This window comes from Rhinopithecus roxellana, chromosome 19 (genome assembly GCF_007565055.1).
Source record: "Rhinopithecus roxellana isolate Shanxi Qingling chromosome 19, ASM756505v1, whole genome shotgun sequence".
Classification (NCBI taxonomy): domain Eukaryota; kingdom Metazoa; phylum Chordata; class Mammalia; order Primates; family Cercopithecidae; genus Rhinopithecus; species Rhinopithecus roxellana.
This window is the reverse complement of record NC_044567.1, coordinates 32,857,353-32,871,182: the sequence shown is the minus strand read 5'-3', so window position 1 is coordinate 32,871,182 and position 13,830 is coordinate 32,857,353. Positions and strand designations below refer to the sequence as shown.

At 49.8% G+C, this 13,830-nt stretch overlaps 1 protein-coding gene across 4 annotated transcripts in view; it reads right to left on the bottom strand.

The window, feature by feature from the left end:
- Window positions 1-3,014, bottom strand: part of USP36 (ubiquitin specific peptidase 36) — a 45,031-nt gene extending 42,017 nt beyond the window's left edge. For 2 of the 4 annotated variants that reach the window (XM_010381931.2, XM_030924024.1), the window contains exons 1-2: window positions 2,831-3,014; window positions 697-860 (exon numbers count right to left, since the gene is read on the bottom strand). The gene's annotated coding sequence lies outside the window, so the exon portion shown is untranslated. Of the gene's footprint in view, window positions 1-696; window positions 861-2,055; window positions 2,076-2,830 lie in introns of those variants that run through there. The other 2 variants (XM_010381932.2, XM_030924025.1) reach the window with 2 other exon arrangements.
- Between the last annotated feature and the right edge of the window lie 10,816 nt (window positions 3,015-13,830).

Below are 13,830 nucleotides of genomic sequence, written 5' to 3'. Positions count from 1 at the left end.
AAAAATTAGCTGGGCGTGGTGGCAGGCGCCTGTAATCCCAGCTACTCAGGAGGCTGAGGCAGAGAATTGCTTGAACACGGGAGGCAAAGGTTGGAGTGAGCGGAGATCGTACCACCGTGCTCCAGCCTGGGCAACAGACCGAGACTCGGTCTCAAAAAAAAAAAAAAAAAAAGGCCTATAAGAATTGTGTGGGGAAAAAAAAAAAGCTTCTGTAAAGAAATTTTAGAAGCTTTTTTTTTTGAGACAGAGTCTCGCTCTGTCACCCAGGCTGGAATGCAGTGGCGCGATCTCGGCTCACTGCAAGCTCTGCCTCCCGGGTTCACGCCATTCTCCTGCCTCAGCCTCCTGAGTAGCTGGGACTACAGGCGCCCGCCACCACGCCCGGCTGATTTTTTGTATTTTTAGTAGAGACGGGTTTCACGGTGTTAGCCAGGATGGTCTCGATCTCCTGACCTCATGATCCGCCCGCCTCGGCCTCCCAAAGTGCTGGGATTACAGGCGTGAGCCACTGTGCCTGGCCAGCTTTTTTTTTTTTTTTTTTTTTAAACCAGCATTATAACTTGTCTGATTTGAGAAAATAAAAGAGCCTTTTCTCATGAGAATTATCAAAGACTTGTCACCAATTGAACAATCACTGCTAGGTCACATGCAGACAATTCAGTGAAATCAAAAAATACACAAACCTGGCAGACTCACCTGGCATGTGCAGACTTGGGCCCGCTGTCCTTCCGCAGCATGGAACCAGGATCCTAACGGAGGGCTGAGTTTGGTTGGGCAGCTGCTACACGGAGCTCCTGAAAGTAAGCGCTCCTGGGCTGTGGCCTGTTAAATCACCAAAGCCACAGAACGGGCGTCCGAGCCTGTGGGAGGGACAGGGAGACCATCAGTGGAGGCAACTCTCTTCCTGCACAGTCTCTTCAGCTACTTCCCAGGGATGCGGCGCCACCGGCAACCCTCTACCGTGAAAAAGCCGTCCTAAGCTCAAGGACCATCCACGCGTGCACTCAGGATGAGGCGGAAGGATTGTGCTACCTCATCACCAGTTGCTGTAATGCACACGACATGAACACCTTAACCTTGACACCTGACAAGCCCAGAGAACGAAACCCTCCCCAACACCCGCCAGTCAACTCCAGTCTCATCTCAATTCCAAAGGGCAAGAGGTAATAAATCCCCAAGTTCTGGATTTAATGAACCAGTAAAACTTCAATAACAACCACAAACCTGAGGGAGTAATAGGAGTTACCAAAATTTTGCTTTGCTAAGTGTGGATTTTCTCTTTCATTACCATCCACGATTACTATGATTACATAAAATTAAGGTCCGTAAAAACAGTTTACAGTGAAAACATTCAAACACACAAACGGAGAACGGCACAGGGAGCATATGAGCCCCCCTTACTCAGCCTCAGTAATTACGTCTGACCCATCCTGAGTCACCTCCCATCCCCAGGTAACTCTGCAGCAAATCTCAGACCTATGATTTCATCCATAAATAAAAGTATACCAACTCCTGAAAAATGTGTAAGGAAATGATCTCAGAATAAAAGACATCTATAAAGTGAAGACATCCAGTCGTATTAAAAACTCCCACAATATCACTGCTTTGTGTCAGGACTCACATCTACCCTGGAAGGTGAGAGCTTTGTCATGCACCACAACCAACGCTTGAGAACCACTTAGGGGAGGGGACAAACCAAACTTGGGAGATGTAACCCAATGTCACTCGAGATAAGTTAAACTTAACCCACTCATTAATGTAGATGCAGAGATTCTGAACACAATTTTTCAAGTGTGACAGGTCAATCTCTACTTCACCAGTTCCACCTAAAACATTAAGCAATAACCTAAACAACGCCCGCTCGCTCTCTGAGATGTAGGAGGCCGAGACAAGTGTTCCCGTAATCACTAGTAAGCCCTTCGACGCACACACCATCAACACTCTACCCAACTCAGGAAGGATGCTCTCTCTGGTCCAGGGACAGCACAGGCCTCATCCACATTTCCACCTGCGCGAACCCCAGCCAGCATCATTTAGGCTCATTCCCTCTCTAACCTCCGTCTGAAGTCACTTTTCCAGGATGAACTGCAATGGACGCTCGCAGTCAGCCACGTGCTGGGGAGACGAGCCCACGGAAGAGCGGCCTCCTGGGGCCCAGCGCCGCGCTCCAGGGGCCTCCCGAGCGACTCCGCAACGCCTGCCCCGAGCCCGGCCGCGGACGCAGCGACCTGAGCACCTCTCCCCGAGCCTGGCTCCGTGGCGAGAGTTACGTAAACCGGGGCGCGCGGAGTCTCCCCTCGCGTGTGTCTGGGTTTGGCGGCCGCCAATCCAGCCCCAAGCCCAGGATGCCCACGCCACCCGCCAGGAGCAGCGTATCGGAATCGCACCCCGCCCCGGGCTCCACGGCCTCCTCTGCAGCCACGAGGAAGGTGCCCGCCCCGGGGCCGCACCCGCCCCACTGAACTCTGCGGCCGCACGCGCCGCCCTCGCCCTGATTCCGACCTCAGCCTCTCCGGAGTCGACCTGGATCCTGCGTAGACAGCAGGCACCGGCGGCCCCCACCCCGGCCCGGAGCCCGGGGGACGGCGGAGAGCGGCGAGGACAGCCCAGTCCCGGAGCCTCCTCGGGAAGACCCCGAGCTCGCGAGCGGGCGGAGCATCCCGGGCCCTCCTCGGGGACTGCCGAAGCCCTGCGCGGACGCGCGCCCACGTCCTCCGTGAACGCCCCGGCTGTGCCCCGCCAGCCCTTCCCACGGCCCAGGCCTCGCGGAACCCCCAGCCCCAGTCTCATCCCCGGGCCTGCGCGCCGCCCGGACCCGACTCCAGCCTACCCCGGCCTCTCCGCGGGCGCTGAACAAGCCTGCGCAGCCCTGGCGTCTCGTTCGGCCCGCTGCCCCACACGCGCACCATCCGGGCCTCCAGCGCCTCACACACGTGTCACGGCGACGCTTAAAGGCGCCGCACCCAGCGGCCGCGCTGCGCTAACACCGAAAGGGTCTGGAGGCTTTAAGAAGCGGGGCTAGATTCGGCTCACTCCCTGTCCCCGCCCACCGCCGCTTCCGTGACGCCTACGTCACCTCTCCATCACGGGACCCCCGCCAGCCTACGTGATGACGCAAGTGCGCAGAGCCAAAGGCGCTCCCGCACCTGTGCCGCGGCCGGGTGACGTCCCCGCAGCGCACTTGAGGTGCCGCTACTTCCGGGTCGGAAGAGCGCACCTGGCGCTGTTGCGGACGCCTCAGGTGTGACAGTGGCGCGCCCCCTCGCCCCAGAACGGGGACTCGAGACCCTCTGCCCGCCCCTGCAACAGCGTTCCTGCCCTGTCTCCCGGGCAGGGAGAAGACTGGCCTCCCACCTGCCCCCTGGCCGTCCTGTGGCTGTAGAGAAGCGGAGGCGCGGGCGCTTGGCCTTAACCTCCCGGGCTCTGGGGCCATCTATGACTTCCACACGCGGAGCACCTGCAGTTTGGGGAGGGCGGGATCTGGGAGCGATCCGCCAAAGCCTGGGGCTGCCGAGGAAATGGCTCTTTGGAATTAGGGATCTGAGAGTGTGAGATTTGACCTTTGAAGTCTGGCGGTCGCTGCGCAATCCCTAGCTCCACCCACCCGCTCCAAAAGTTTTGTCCTCTGACAACTCTGCGAAGGTTTTAGCTGAGTATTTGTAAGCACGTATTGCTTTTGCAGTGTTTTTAAAAATCTGCTTGATCTGAGGCAACTTCTCTGGCCTCCTCCCCGTTCCCCTGGGCAGGTGGAGAGAATGTCGGTTTCTGGCCTGACCTCAGAAACTCAGAGAAGCACTGGATGGGCATAAACTACTTTATGCAAAAGGCAGAACTTTATAAATACAGTCTATCTGCTGTGTCTTTTTTGACGTAAGTAGGAATGATGAGTAGGGTAATGTCACAGGTAAACAACTCGAAGCGAATCTCCATGCCCTCCCCACGGATCCTAGAGCAGGGACTGGAGATGGGGAGAGAGGCTAGATGTACTTGAAACAAAATTCGCCTTGTATTTATTACTTGGGCGCTGGTGTTTTTTGAAAAAAGCAAACAAGAAAACCATATTAGTCTGATGCTGAAACTACGCCCTATCTGTAAGAATCCCTGTCCTGGGCGCCGTGGCTCACGCCTGTAATCCCAACACTTTGGGAGGCCAAGGTGGGCGGATCACCTGAGGTCAGAAGTTCAAGACCAGCATGGCCAACATGGCGAAACCCCGTCTCTACTAAAAATACAAAAATTAGCTGGGTGTGGTGGTGTGCGCCTGTAATCCCAGCTACTCAGGAGGCTGAGGTACGAGAATCCCTTGAACCTAGGAGGCGGAGGTTGCAGTGAGCTGAGATGGTGCCTCTGCACAACAGCCTGGGCTACAGAGAGAGACTCCGTCTCAAAAGGAAAAAAAAAAAAAAGGTCTGGGCACAGTGGCTCACGCCTGTAATCCCAACACTTTGGGAGGCCAAGGCAGGCAGATTACTTGAGGTCAGGAATTCGAGACCAGCGTGGCCAACATAGTGAAAACCCGTCTCTACTAAAAATACAAAAATTAGCCGGGTGTGTGGCGCATGCCTGTAGTCCCAGCTACTCAGGAGGCTGAGGCAGGAGAATTGCTTGAACCCAGATGTTGGAGGTTGCAGTGAGCCGAGATCATGCCACTGCACTCCAGCCTGGGCAACAGAGCAATGCTTGGTCTAAAAAAAAAAAAAAAAGATGCAACGTAGGTCTCTCCTGAAATTAGCCCAAATCTTCAGCTATGTTCTACAGACTGTGAAACCAGGAGAGGAGTTGAGTCCGTCTTACCTTGACCTTCCAGGCAGGGAGCCAATCAGGTAATTTTGGGGTGACAATATAACTATTACATTAATGCACCTTTTTCTTGAGAGAAGTTCTAATGTGATTCGTTTTGGTTACAGCTTTCTATAACAGAATATTTTATTCTTTCATCTTTAATGTTTCTCTAGTTTTCTCTCTTAGGATTTAGAGATCATTCAATTGTCTCATCTCAAACATTTCAATTTCCATGTGGTTCTTTCATACACATTTATCCACAGTGAGCCTGCCCTGCGTGCTTTCGGTGTGGCCGACCGTTGCAGCCACCCTTAGGTGTGCAGGGATTGGCGTGTTGCCCCTGAATTGCGATAGCAGCATTTCTCTCTAGCCTGGCAGAGGAGTGCAATCATGGACTTGCTCTTCCACCCACTGGGGTTGCATTTCATGGGTGCCGAGTGCCTGGGGAACCCAGGCCATTTTGAATGAGGGTTTTCAGCCCAGATGTCCCTCCTGCTCTAGGGGAACCCTTCACATCAGTCAGGTGACTTGCTGGACTGATACAGCCTCTGCCATCAGCCTCTGAAGCAAAACCTTTTCTCAGGTGTGTGTGCGGTCCACGGAGACCTGAGTTCCCAGGTTTGGGAGGGATGCCACTTTCCTTAGGAAGAACAGCAACGCATGTGATCCTTCCCATCCGTGCAGATGGGACAGGGCTCTCAGGAAATCTGTAATTAACATCACCCCAGAAGATGAGATGCACAGGCACAGGCAGCTGCTGGGCACAGGCGCTTGGGGAAGACAGAAGCCATGACGCCACGCCACCTGTTGGTACGCAAAGGAAGTGGCTCTTCTGGCTGCTTGGCACCATTCTTACGACCCTTCCATTTTGTTTCTAGTCTCAGAAGGGGTGGAGAAAGTCATCCTTCCTAAATGGTGTGACTCTCAGACATCTGACTGTGCCAGGAGAATGGCTGTGCACGGCGGCAGCCCAGGCCCGGGCAGGGGCAGCCAGGGAGCTGGGACCACAGAGGGCATTAGCAAGAGCAGCAGCTACTCCAAGATGCTTTGGCACAATTCAGAATACATATTTTGTAGTTTTCCCTTGTCTTTTACTTTTTTGAGGTGGAGTCTCACTCTGTCGCCCAGGCTGGAGTGCAGTGGTGCAATCTCAGCTCACTGCAACCTCTACCTCTCAGGTTCAAGCAATTATCGTGTCTCCGCCTCCAGAGTACCTGAGATTACACGCGCACTCCACCACATCTAGCTAATTTTTGTATTTTTGGTAGAGATGGGGTTTCGCCGTGTTTGGTCTTGAACTCTTGGCCTCAGGTGATCTGCCCACCTCAGCCTCCCAAAGTGCTAGGATTACAGGCCTGAGCCACCGTGCCCGGCCTCCCAACCTTTTCTCTTGTTTTATTTTGGTAAACTGTATTAGTTTAATACCTCTCCCCCATCGATGGTTGGAATTCCCAAACTCAATCATTTTGGGGGCTTTCTGCCTCCTTTGAATAGGACAGATCTCCAGGGGTTTACCCAGGCTCCGAAGAGCCACTCCAGGCAGCCGGCTGTTTGGGGAGGTGCACCCTGGTCTTCTAGGCTGCGGATTCCTTGCATTGGTCCCCTGGTACTGCTCTCAAGCTCAAGGGGCACCTCAGCCAGATGTGCCCTAGGCTGGCAGAGCCCTTCCCCTGAATGCAGCTGTGCAGGATGCTACCCTTTCCATAATAAGTTTGGTCCCAGGGATTCCCCCAACACACACACACATACATTCTCTCTTACTCACATCCTCATATACACACACCCCACCACACTCACACTTTCAAAACCCACCGACTCTCACACTCACACTCGCCAGCCCTTCCCCTTGCTCCGTCACCTCCCTCCAAGTCCCAGCCCCACGCAGCCTCCTGCGGTCCCAGCCTGCTTGGTGCCAGCCGTCTCTGGTGCCAGCCATCTCCCCCAAATATCCACCCTTCTGGGTTCCTTTCTACCCAGAGGGACCTGAAGTTTCCCTAGGAAGCACTTGCTAAGGGCCCCAGCCCCCGACTCCTGGGGAAGAAGGCGCCAGGCCTCTGCCACACAAAGCCTTCACTGTTCTTTTGGGGCTGGCACCCCTTCCTGTGGCACTGTGGCACCAAATTGATTCGTCTAGCAAATATTTCTTATTTACTCTGTTCCACATGGTGGTGAACGAATCAACCCTGTACTCTCCCCACAAAGGACTTAAGAACACGCAGGTCATAAACAAATGAACAATTATTATTACCAATGGTGACCAGGCCAAGAGCAGGATGAGGTAAGGGAGAGTACCTTGGCCTGGGGCATTGGGGAAAACTCTTGTGAGGATGTGCTACCTCCGTTGAAAGTGGGAAGATGAGGAGAGGCCGGCTGTAAGAGGAGCAAGGGAAGGAGGTTCTGGAATGAGAGAACAGCATGAACAAAGTGCCCGAGACAGGAGCAAGCTTGGCACCTTCGAGAAAATAAAGAGGAGAATCACTGAACCTGAGAGGTGGAGGTTGCAGTGAGCCGAGATTGCACCACTGTACTCCAGCCTGTGAGACAGAGTGAGACTCCATCTCAAAATAAAAAGAAAAAAGGAAAGGAGGCCATTGGGCAGGCTGAGGCTGGAGGGGTGGACCACGTGCCCCACAGGCAAGAGGTCCCCACTATAGATGAAGCACTCAGGCTGCAGACAGGTGAGCGGCGCCTCGGGTGAGAGGTAAGTTTGTCTCCATAGGTCAACCTGCTACACGGAATTCTCCAGAATCCCCTGCAAAGGTGTAGATGGGCTGGGCACAGGAGCTCACGCCTATAATCCCAGCACTTTGGGAGGTCAAGGAGGGCGGATCATCTTGAGGTCAGGAGTTCAAGACCAACCTGACCAACATGGTGAAACCCTGTCTCAACTAGAATACAAAAATTAGCCAGGCATGATGGCACTTACCTGTAATCCCATCTACTTGGAAGGCTGAGGCAGGAGAATCGCTTGAACCCGGGAGGCGGGGCTTGCAGTGAGCCAAGATTGCGCCACTGCACTCTAGCCTGGGTGACAGAGCGAAACTCCATCTCAAAAAAAAAAAAAAAAAAGGTGTAGATGGCTTCCACTTTGTGATTTTCAATGTGATTTCTTTTCATTTAATTTTTTTTCCCAAATCTATAGGTCTTTTATTGCAGCATCTAAATATCATAGATAGGTCTGAGGAGTCATCCAACGTCATGTTTCTGTAGCTGGACAACTCTTACAACTTCCTCAGCAGCCTGCGGAACTGTTCCTTTGTAGGAGACGTAGACAGCACCCCAACATTTTCTGATATCCTTGTTTTTTTTTTTTTTTTTTTTTTTTTTTTTTTTTTTTTTGAGACGGAGTCTTGCTCTGTCGCCCGGGCTGGAGTGCAGTGGCTGGATCTCAGCTCACTGCAAGCTCCGCCTCCCGGGTTTACGCCATTCTCCTGCCTCAGCCTCCGGAGTAGCTGGGACTACAGGCGCCCGCCACCTCGCCCGGCTAGTTTTTTTTTTTGTATTTTTAGTAGAGACGGGGTTTCACCGTGTTAGCCAGGATGGTCTCGATCTCCTGACCTCGTGATCCGCCCGTCTCGGCCTCCCAAAGTGCTGGGATTACAGGCTTGAGCCACCGCGCCCGGCCTGATATCCTTGTTTTTAACTGTTGCTGCTTGCTGAATCAGAGCAGCTGAATTTGAACAAGCCTGAAACAAGCTCAATGTCATTTCCTTCAAAGATTTATTCGACGTTCTGGGCTTGAGATACTGAATAAACATCACCTGGCCTCATCTGAACCCTGCAGATGGATTTTCTACCCAAGATGTTTCGGATTTCAACAAGAGTCATGTTCTCCTGGATAACGACATTGGTGGGGAAGTGAGCCCCCACAGAGGTCATCTTGTCATGAAACCCAGGGCAGCCCCCTTGCCCATGCTCCCTGCACGACCACGAACAGTCCCAGCGGCAGCCGGCTCCCTTCTGTTTCCCCACCATTTGTCAACCCGGAGCCTCTTTTCCTTTCCAAGGAGACTGAGTTCTACATTGACATGATTGAAGTCCCTCCTCAAGGCTGGGCGTTGTGGCTCACACCTGTAATCCCAACACTTTGGGAGGCAGAGGCAGGCAGATCACTTGAGGCCAGGAGTTTGAGACCAGCCTGGTCAACATGGTGAAACCTTGTCTCTACTAAAAATACAAAAATTAGCCAGGCGTAGTGGCACGTTCCTGTAGTCTCAGCTAGTAGGGAGGCTGAGGCAGGAAAATTGCTTGAACCTGGGAGGCGGAGGTTGCAGTGAGCCAAGATCGCGCCACTGCACTCCAGCTTGGGCGACAGGGCGAGATCCTGTCTCAAAAAAATAAATAAATATAGTCCCTCCTCAGGGTTCCTCTCAGGCACTTCCCAATAACCGTGTGTTCCTTTAGAGTAACATTGACCTTTTCTGGAATATCCACAAGTTGGTTGCTGGGAACGATCTTCATTCTCACAGTAGATGCGGCAAAGACAGCTTTTTTTTTTTTTTTTTTTTTTAAATATAACTTCCAGACATCTTAACCTTGGTATTTTGAACATACTAGGAAGTATCTTTCCATGAATATTGTAAATTGTCAGGCTGGTCTAACAAGGCGGTTTTGGAATTCCACTTTGGGAGGTGTAGGAAGAATAACTTTAGAGCAGACCAACCCTCAGACACTGCTGGTAGGTGTGTAAAATGGTGCGGCCACTGCAGAGCACAGGACAGTGCTTCCTCCAAAAGTGAAACCTAGGACTACTATATATACCATCTACACATACTATATAAACTATATATACACTATGTGTACAGCATATATAGACATAGTATGTATGCATATACTATGTATGTATAGATATTATCTATATATACTATGCTCCCAGACTTAATTATTGCAATACAATTTTACTTATATAGTATTATGTATAATTATTATATTGCAATTTTTTAAATTTTTGAGACAGTCTGGAGTGCAGTGGCGCCATCTCAGCTCACTATAACCTCTGTCTCCCGGGTTGAAGCGATTCTCCTGCCTCAGCCTCCCGAGTAGCTGAGATTACAGGCACGCGCCACCAAGTGTGGCTGATTTTTTGTATTTTAGTAGAGATGTGGTTTCACCAAGTTGGCCAGGCTGGTCTCGAACCCCTGACCTCAGGTGATCCACCCGCCTTGGCTCCCCAAAGTGCTGGGATTACAGGCGTGAGCCACCATGCCTGGCCTGTATTGCAATAATTATACATAATACTGTGTATATACATATATACATAATATTGTGTATATACCTATATACTGTGTATATAGATATATATAGTTTAGATATATATATGCTGAATCAGAGAAGCTGAATTTGAAACAAGCTTCATGTCATTTCCTTCAAAGATTAATGTTGAATTAATTAATGTTGGTTAATGTATATGGCTCTATATATCTATAGTAGGTATCTATATATATCTATAGTGTATAGATATCTATATACATATACTAAGTGTGTGTGTGTATATACCAATTAAAAGCAGGGACAGATATTTGCACACCCATGTTCATAGCCACATTATTCACAATAGCCAAAAGGCGGAAGCAACCTCAGTGTCTACTGATAGATGAATGGATCCACAAAATGGAATTGATATACACAATGGAATATTAGCCATGAAAAAGAAGGAAGCATGGATTCATGCTCTAATACCAATGGACCTTGAAGACATGTGCTAAGTGAGCCAGACATAACATAGGTGGAATCATGCAGGACGATGGAATATTTAGAATAGGCAAATCCATAGAGACAAAGTAGATTAGAGATTACCAGGGGCTAGAAGGAGGAGGACACGGGGGGTTATTGCATAATGGTGACAGAGTTTCTGGGGGGTGGTGAAAAAGTTTTGGAAATGGTGATGTCCACAAAAACATTGTAAGTGTAATTAACACCACTGAATTGTACACTTAAAAATGGTTAGAAAGCGGCCAGGTGAGGTGGCTCACGCCTGTAATCCCAGCACTTTGGAGGCTGAGGGGGCAGATCACGAGGTCAAGAGATCGAGATCATCCTGGCCAACATGGTGAAACCCTGTCTACTAAAAATACAAAACTTAGCTGGGCGTGGTGGCACACCTGTAGCCCCAGCTACTCGGGAGGCTGAGGCATGAGAATTGCTTGAACCCAGGAGGTGAAGATTGCAGTAAGCCAAGATTGTGCCACTGCACTCCAGCCTGGGTGACAGAACGAGACTCTGTCTCAAAAAGAAAAAAAAAAAAGAAAAAAAAAACTATGGTCACAGCAAATTGCCTATAATAAAATTGATGCTAGTAAAATACTGTAATTCCACATTCCACTGTTTGGGTTTAATTATTTTTTAAAGTTAGATCAGGTAAAAGTATCCATTAAAAATTAGTGGGGAAAAGATATTGCTACTATGTGTCCTATAACTAGGCTCAAATTCTTCCATCAGCTCCGAAGTACTTTATTTTTTTTTATTTATTTTTTTGAGACCGAGTGTCGCTCTGCTGCCCAGGCTGGAATACAGTGGCTCCATCTTGGCTCATTGCAACCTCCACCTGTGGGGTTCAAGTGATTCTCCCAGCTCGGCCTCTCGAGTGGCTGAGATTACAGGCATGAGTCACTGCACCTGGCCAGCTCCAAAGTTCTTTAACCTGTCCTGGTGGCTCCCCAGCTCCACCACCAGGCCCCACGTCCCTTCAGATTGGATCTTACAGGATCTCTTGGTGCTTTTCCATGGTGGGTGCACACATCTGTGTTGATGGGTTAAGGCTGGCCTTGCCTGTCCCCATTCATTTTTCTTTCACAGGATAAACAAGACTGAGAGGAAATAATGGTGTCTGGTTGTGTCCCTAACAATGTCGTTACCCCATATGTGGGTCTACAAACTGATTTTTTTCTTTTTCTTCTTTTTCGAGACAGAGTCTTGCTCTGTTGCCCAGGCTGGAGTGCAGTGGTGCGATCTCGGCTTACTGCAACCTCCGCCGCCTGGGTTCAAGTGATTCTCCTGCCTCAGCCTCCTGAGTAGCTGGGACTACAGGCATGCACCACCATGCCCAGCTAATTTTTTGTTTTGTTTTATTTGTGTGTTTTTTGAGATGGAGTCTCGCTCTGTCGTCCAGGCTGGAGTGCAATGGTGCAATCTCAGGCTCACTGCAACCTCTGCCTCCCGGGTTCAAGTGATTCTGTATCAGCCTCCCGAGTAACTGGGACTACAGGCACCCACCACTGCACCTGGCTAATTTTTGTATTTTTAGTAGACACGGGGGTCTCGAACTCCTGACCTCAGGTGATCCTCACGCCTGGCCCTCCCAAAGTGCTGGGATTACAAGCGTGAGCCATGGCGCCCTGCCTACAAACTGATTTTAAATTGTATTTCAAAGATCAGCAAAACGTGGATAATTGTTGAAAACGGATCATAGATACATGGAGTTGGTCATACCATTCTCTGCATTTTTGTATATGTTTTAAAATTTCCATAATGAGTTTAAGTCAAGTTTGACCTAAATGCATAAATATATGAAAAGGGTATAAATCACCTGGAGTGCTGCTTACTAAAACTCCAAATGTGGGCTGCAAATGCCAAGTAAGTTAATTTGTATGAAATGGAAAGTTTTGATATTGTTATTATAGTATACCACTCAACCAGTTTCCCTACATATTTGGACATACACAAGAAATAATCCAAATATTTCTGCAGTAGATATTAAGTGGATCACATTTAATGTGACATTGGGGCAAACTTCAGATGTCGGTAAGTTTGTTCTTGCTTTTTTGGGCAGTAACTGCACCCAATAGGAAACATGATTCTTCTGGCTGCCCCTGGAATAACAGATTCTGCATAACAAACTGTGCACATGGGCCAGGGGGCAGCTAACTGTTCAAATACACCATTAAAGAATGTCCATGGCCAGGCACGGTGGCTCACGTCTGTAATCCCAGCACTTTGGGAGGCCGAGGCGGGTGGATCACGAGGTCAGGAGATCGAGACCATCCTGGCTAACATGGTGAAACCCCGTCTCTACTAAAAATACAAAAAGTTAGCCAGGCGTGGTGGTGGGTGCCTGTAGTCCCAGCTATTCTGGAGGCTGAGGCAGGAGAATGGCGTGAACCCAGGAGGCGGAGGTTGCAGTCAGCCAAGATTGCGCCACTGCACTCCAGCCTGGGCGACAGGGCGAGACTCTGTCTCAGAAAAAAAAAAGAAAAAGTCCATATGGCAAAGCATTATGAGACTTTTGCTTGAAGTTTGAATTATGATGGGACCATCCTTCTCAGCACGAGGATAGAGCGGGAGCAGAGAGAAACAACCTGGAGAATCAGAGAGACCCGGGAGGCCAAGCACGGTGGCTTACGGGAGGCTGATGCGGGCAGATCGCTTGAGGCCAGGAGTTTGAGACCAGCCTCACCAACACGGTGAAAACCCTATTTCTACTAAAAATACAAGAATTTGCTGGGTGTTGTGATGCACGCCTGTAATCTCAGCTACTCTCGAGGCAGACGTTGCATTGAGCTGAGATCACACCGCTGCACTCCAGCCTGGGCAATGGTGCGAGACTGTCTCAAAAAAAAAAAAAAAGAAAGAAAGAAAGAAGGGGGAGCTTCAAACTCACTGTTCAAAGTGACCTTGGAGGAAAAAAAAAAGTTATTTAAAAAAGAGAGACAGAGAGAGAGACCTAGGAGTCAGATCAACTGCAATGGATGGATCTTATTTGGGTCTTGATTCAAACCCATAAACCACACAAAAGCATCTATGAGACAGTTAGAGATGTCAGAAACTGACTGGATATTTGATGACATTGATGAATTCTAAGTGTTTAACGTGTGGTAAAGGTATTTTGCATTTTTTGTTTTTGTTGTTTGAGACAGAATCTCACTCTGTCACCCAGATTGGAGTGCAGTGGTGCGATCTCAGCTCACTGCAACCTCCACCTCCTGTGCTCAAGTGATCCACCTCAGCCTCCCGAGTAGCTGGGACTAACAGGCATGCACCACCACGCCCAGCTAATCTTTGTATTTTTTTGTAGAGTTGGGTTTTCTTCATGTTGTCCAGGCTGGTCTTGAA